Source organism: Humulus lupulus, chromosome 1 (assembly GCF_963169125.1).
Source record: "Humulus lupulus chromosome 1, drHumLupu1.1, whole genome shotgun sequence".
Taxonomy (NCBI): Eukaryota; Viridiplantae; Streptophyta; class Magnoliopsida; order Rosales; family Cannabaceae; genus Humulus; species Humulus lupulus.
Genome location: NC_084793.1, coordinates 133,696,858 through 133,704,197, shown reverse-complemented (window position 1 = coordinate 133,704,197; position 7,340 = coordinate 133,696,858).

Here is a 7,340-nt window from a genome sequence, read left to right as displayed (position 1 = left end):
GAAAGAAAAATGGCAGAATTTAGGCATTGAGCTGGTGTTTATTGAAGAATAATTTAAGGGAAAGGCTGAGCTGAGGCTTGGAAGTCAGAGATTAAGCTTAGGAGCTTGGGAATTTAAGCTCAAGATTAGAAGATTGAAAGCTTGTGGAGATTCAATAGCTAATTGAGGTAAGGTTCTGAATCTTCATCTTTGAATTTCTAAGTTGGATATAGATGAAGTTGCAAGGGTTTGATTAGTTATGATTTGGCTGATGAATTGGGATAGTGATTTTGGTATAAATGCTAATGCTAAGGTTTTGGTGTCTAAATTGTGTGATTTAATCTTGAATTCGTAGCTAGCTTGATGTTGAATTGGGGAGGTTTGTTTAGGTAAAATTTTGGGTTAAGGTCTTGAGGTTCTTGGCTGGGAGAAGCATGTGAAAAACCCAGATTTTCTGGGCTCGAAGGGGGCGCGCCACGACCCAGCCCTTGGGCGCCGCGGCGCGTGTGGCCAGTTTGGCCTGGGTTGCTTTCTGACTTGGGGGCACGTCGCGACTCACTAGGCCAAGTCACGACCCGCCTCCCCCTTTGGCTTGGGTACTTGCTCTCTGACTTGGGGGCAAGTCACAACCCGCCTGGGGATTTTAGCCTTAGAATTGTTTCTAGAATTGGTAAGGCTCGGGGGTTCGAACCTAGGCGCCCGGGATAATTTCTACTACCTGGTTTAGTAGAAATTGAGATCCCGGAGGCTAGTTTCTGTCTCCTAAGTATTTATTTGGATTGGAAGTTAACAATTACCCATTGGACACTGTGACTAGGTTTATCGCCAAGGCTCGGGGCTAAGGATCGTGCTCAGAACCATTTCATTTTCTCCGTTCGGAATTAAAGGTAAGAAAATGGCACCCTTGTGTGGGTGTGTTGGGACTAAGTTTCCCTATATTTGAATACATATGTTGTATGATTATGACAATTCCATGTGAGCATGAAATCAACAACTTAAGAGAGTCGGGGTTGATAATTTGCGCACAGGACACAGCTTGGCCACTGTGAGCCGGGGTCAGCTAGATAAACACTGGACTCGGCCTAAGTGAGTCGGAGTCAGTGGGTTAAACAGAGGGTGCAACCTAAGGGCGTCAACCCTGAATATTGTATGATGGTTGTGATAAATTGTTGAATATAAATATGTTTTATGTTGTTAATCTAATTCTTATGACTAGTTGAATATCTGGATGATTGACTTGTGATTCATTGATTGTCATCACTGATTATGTGTCTGCTATGATGTTATGGTTTTCTTGTTGGGCCTTGTCTCATGGGTGCTACGCGGTGCAGGTAAAGGCAAGGGTAAGATGGATCAACCATGAGTTAGAGAGATCAGGGGGCGAGGTGTAATTGTCAGCTGCTCGTCCGCCACGACCGAGGGATGATACAGGGACAGAAACCCAAAACGTGTATTTTGCCATTAGAGTGGCCTTTAATTGTATATAACTGTTTTGGAAGTTTGTAAATTTGTCCTTTAAACCCTGTTTTTGGGATCCCATGTGCTAAACATTTATTTTAATGAAAATTTTCCGTTTATGACCAAAATCTTTTAACCCTAAGTTGATTATGACTTTAGGATCACATCTTTATTCAAATGACTTGATTAGCAAGTCTTGCACTACTTAAACACACAGTGTAACAGTCTTGGTTATCCAGGGCATTACATATTCATTATCATTATAACATACATATCACATAATTCTATTTACATGCATTGAAGAACCTAACTTTGAACCCCTAATCATGCATCTAATCAACTTGAATATCAAAGACTCAAGAATCTTACCTCTCCTTGTAGTGGTCGAACCCTAGGTGTAGTATTCCCTTTTGAATGTGCTTTAGATCCTAAATACAATCATATTCTAATTTAGATAGAGATGTGAGAAGAAGAAATCTAACATAAACCAATATACTTACAGCATTTGCCTTGATTTTCTTATTCCTTTCTTCTTCCTCCTCACGCCACCTCTCCTTCTCTTTCTCTCTCTTTATTTTGGCTCACACACACGCACACAATGGTGACTATGAGGCCCTATTTATAGAGTAGAATAATAATAATAGTTTACCAAAATCACACCTCAATCAATACTTAATGCTAATTGATTCCTAAAATGGAAAATTATATATTCAATTGACTAAGTTTCCCTTTCTCTCTCTCCCTCTCTCTCTCCCTCTCTCTCTCTCTCTCTCTTGGGCGTGTAGCACTAGGAAAGGTAAGTGGATTTCCTTCATTAATCCACTTGAATGATAATTGACATTAAAAATGGCTATCCACTAATGTTCTCCCCCTTTTCCCAACATTTAGTGTAGGTTTGTTCTATTACTTACTAGTTTATCTACAATACAAAAATCTCATCAAAAAGGAAAATAATTTGCTATTCCATTTCCCTTTTCCTATGCTTGGTTGAAATTCCCTCTTTATATTCTAAAGAATATTCTAATAAATTCCTTCTAATTAAATAAGAAAATAGCTAAGCCAAAAGACCATTCTACTCTTGAAATAAAATCTACACAACAAAATACATTATAGTCTTTATTGCCAAGTAAATACTAATAAATATAATATCTCTAAATTATATTTATTTAGCTAACTAATTTATTTATTCAAAAAAAAATTCTCTATTTCTAAGCAATCATCTCACCAAGGAAATAAAATACTATCATAAAATAAGTAAAAATAAGTCGGGTATTATGTGAGTAAAGAGTAGAATAAGCATAATAAGAGGCTACACGAATATGAAGTAAAGAGAGCATAATTAACAAAGCTTGGCGCATGAGAAGTAAAGGATCGAGGAAAAGTTCAACATGTACATAAAGAATATTGCGAGTTCAGAGCGACCAAAGTGAAAAGTCAAATGAACACGATATATCGTGCAAAAACAAGAACTGCAATGGTCAATGAATAATTAAGAACAGAACACACAATAGTCTCATAATTCTCTTCGGATAAAGTGAACCGACAAAGCGAGAGATAACGACTTTAAAAATGAACCATAGAAATCGCCAGAGCATTCTGAGATTAATTGAAAAGAATCAACCAGAATGAAAGACAATGAGATTAACCAATAACGTGTGATATGTGTAATTGTAGTAGTAGAAACATAAGCAGAGCCATGTTGAGTGACTAACATAGGTTGTGTTTGGTAAAATTTTTGTTTTTGAATTTTTTAAACACAAAAAAAGAAATAAAATTTTATTTTTGTTTCTTTATTTTTAAAAAATAAATATATGTTTGGCAACTATTTTTGTTTTTTGTTTTTGAAAACAAAAAATAATAAATGTGTTTGATAACTTTTATTTTTATTTTTTGTTTAATAATATAAAGTTAATTTGAAGAAGAGAAGAAAAAAATAAAAACGGTTTAAAAAAAATTTGAAAGTAAAATTATTTTATTTTTAAAATTTAATAAATTTTAATTAAAATTTAAAAAAATAATAAATAAAAATAAAATTATCAAACACATTTTATATTTAATTTTTAAATTTTTAATTAATTAAATAAAAATTATTTTTTTAAGTGTTGCCAGACCCATAAAATTTCGGTGTTGAGCATAATATGAAATTTTGGTATTGAACGAATGGGATATCCTGCTGTAGAGCGCTATAAAGCATGATATGAAAATTCTGTTATTGAGCAATTAATGTATAGTGATTTAAAGTGGAAAAGAGGCAATCAATATGTAGCCTCTGCACGAATATTGAAATTGAATGATTGAGCCATGTTGGGTAGAGATGACTTGTCAGTGAATATGATGGCCAGAGACATATGATTGGTATTTTATGAGCCAGAATGGGCATAATCGAGTTACGATTAGTGATATTTTATGATGATGTTATGAGCCTGATTCTGAGTTAACGTATAATTAATAAAGCATGTGACAGTTGACGATGAGATGAATCATCTCTAAATTTGCGATACGAATGATTGAAGGATTTTTATTGAGATTTGTAAGTACAACATGATGAATGAACATATCAAACTTAGAGTGATGAAAGAATTCCAGTTCTAATGAAGACCGAAGCTAAAGTGTTCTAAGGCTTGAAAGATTTAGAAGAATTTTTGCAGAACCCTAAATTGCATGTGGAACCAGAGGAGAACCGTGAGCTGCTCGAATTGAATGGTCTTTGATTGCCTCGTGAAGAATAGTGAAATTTTGGCCTGTTGAAAATAGAACTCAAACGACCAGATCAGGCCCAATATTGTTGTGCTTCTCCTTGGTGACAAGAGAAAGATTAAGAAGAAATAAATCTGAAGGCACAGATAAAGAGTAGACAAAGAGTGAGGAAAATAAAATTACGAGGCAATGACTCCCACCATCTATATTTAACATGCATGTGGTTTTTGAAAAAGGTCTAAATGGTTTTTGTAATGACTAATCGAATTATAACAAGTGAATGTATTCAGTTACTCCTAGATGTAAAAGAAATAAGTGAAAGTTAGCATTAGAAGATAAAGATCATCCTACATAAAGTTTTAATTACATTTACATAAAAATAAAAATAAAAATAGAATGAAAGAGAGCCTCTGGAGCTAAAGGGTTTTAGCTACCCTCGTGAGCAGATGTAGTTAAACTATTCGGAGGAGGGACGGATGAAAAATCAGCCTCTGCAAAGGCTACATCTTTCCCCTTGGTGGAAGACCCCTAGGTAGAAGATTTTGGAGCAGAAGACTCTGGTACTGCATGAGCGAGAACTGGGCTAATCTCATTTATGGATAGGGTAGATGATTCTGATGGAGGATGTTGAACAGGCTCACCATTGGCTTGAAAATTGAAGCCCAAAGCATCTTGCCTCCACTTCAGTTCTTCTAAGTGGTTGACGGGGTAGGCTAAGCGAACATCACCAAGTTGAGAGATATAGTCTTTGAAGTCAAAGCGCTCATTACCGAATTGTGCAAAAATTACTTTGACGGTTTTAATCTTCTCAACAATAGAGAGATTGTTGTCCTAGGCCATTGAATCCAAATAAGAAGCGATTTCCAAGTCGTCCATTCTATGCATTCTTTTTTCTGTATTAAGTCAATCCCTGATGCGATCCCAAGTAGCTTGGATATGAGTCTCTTCTAGTTCCTAGTTAAAGGAGGAAATGTATTGATGTAAGAGATACTAATTATGAAAACACAAGGTAAAACAAAAGGACCGGAAATACGCAAACATACCTTCAGAAGCGAGAGTCTTTTGTTGGAAGAGGCTGAGATAATACTTTACATTGTGTCCCAAGTTTAGAATGTTTCTTTTCTACATCGAGCATGGCATCTTTTAAAGCTCTCAACTCGGAAGCACCGATGACACACCACTCTCTTTATGATTTCTCAGAATTTAGTAACTCTATTATCAATGTTTCTACCTTGTCCTCGAGTTCCCTGGTGAGGATTGTCTTTTAGGGCAGTATGTAACGTCCCAAATTACCTAATAAGGCTTAGGGCTTTAATTATGGGGCCAAGATGGCAAATTATGGAAATTACATGTGTTATGTGTTATATATGTGTGTAATTATGTGATTATGTGAGTTATATTATTATATGACTTGATATGCATGTTTAGGTATATTAATTAAGCATGTGGGCCTGTTTCTTATTAGAAGGGCAATTTTTGTAAATTTGGCATGTTATGGGTATATTTGGCATATATGTGATATGTGTGTGGGACCACATTATTATGTGGATATATTTGGGTTATTCGACATGAGGCGATCCTAGGGAGCAAGTTAGCGAGAAAGTCACAACGGGATCAATACTTGACTCGGGGTGAGTCAAGGGGTATTTTGGGTATTTAGTACATTACTGGGATATTGAGTAATGGGAATATTTATTTGATGATATATTGGGAGTCAGTGAGATCAGGAGAAAATTCTGGGAATTCTGACTATTTTACCCCCAGTGGCGTTTTTGGGACCCCAAGCCTTGGGTCTTACTTAAGGTTACTTAAGCTTGAAGTAACCTGGCAGAAACAAATATACGTTCAAAACACCTTTTCTCTCTCTCTCCCGTTATCCCTTTTTACCGTTCGTCGAATTTTCAAAGGAAACTCGAGTTTTAGGACTCGGATTCAAGCAAGGATAGAGTCATAACAATTCTTGGAAAGATTAGAAGCTTATTAGTCGGAGGATTTAGCAAGAAACAACATAATCAGAGGTAATTTAAGCTTTGAATTTCTGAGTTTCTATTTCCTAAAGTTTCTTAAGTTGTGAATTTGCATTTTATGTTTTGAGGAGTTTTTGAATGGTTTAAAACTTGGGTTTTGAGGATTTTGGGCCATTGAGATGATTGGGAACTTTGTTTTTGAGATTTGGGTATATTTGGATAGGTTTATGGAAGGTTTAAAATGAGAAAAATGGAGTTTTTTGGCGGAGTTCGTGGTTGGGCTACGGCCCAGGCTTGAAGGAGGAGGCACTTGGCTGTTGGGCATTTAGGGCTGCGGCGCTAGATAGGCGGGTCGCGGCGCGCGGCGTAGACAGAGAAGGGGCTGAGCCCCTGGCTTAAGCGGGTCGCGGCTCAGGTTTTGGGGCTGCGACCTAAAAGGGGAAAAATGGCCAAAATGGGTTTTTAGTGATGGGAACTTAAACCTAAGGGCTCTGAATCGATCCTACTACTCGGTTTGGTAGGATTCGATGTTCTAGAGGCTAGGAATCAGTCTGAAACCTTTTATTTACTCATTATTGGCGGGATTCTATGATTGGTTGTGACTAGGTTATCGCTAGGGGCTCAGGATCGTGCTCGAGGGTCGTTCTTATTTATTTTACACTTATACCTAAGGTAAGAAAACTGCACCCATTACGTGATGTACGTGATTAGGGCTTGGCCCGAATGCTAAATATAGTTTTGATTGGGCATTGGTCCCTATAAATGCACATGATTATGATTATGCATGTAATTATTGATGAAGCATGTTGAGTGCTCTATATATGGGTATTTATTATATGATGAATGCCTGTTAGCATTATATACTGTAGAAAGGCATTGATTTATTAGTCAAGGATGGAAATAGTGCTAAGCACTGGTTGTAAAGCATTGACTGAGGAGTCAAGGGCGGCAATAGCACGCTGAGCGTTGGTCGATATGATTGGATCTAATCAAGAGCGCATTACATGCTTGTTCGACCCAATGGTCGTAGAAAACTAAAGCACTTGACTAGCTCTATGGCTAGTTACTCAGAGCTAGGGCAAAGGTCCCAGGGTGACTTTATGGTCACATAGCTAGGGCAAAGGGCCCCAGGTTGACTCTACGGTCATCTATTCAGGGCAAAAGGCCCCAAGTTGACTCTACAGTCATCTATTCAGGGCAAAGGACCTCGGGTTGACTCTATGGTCATCTGATTAGGGT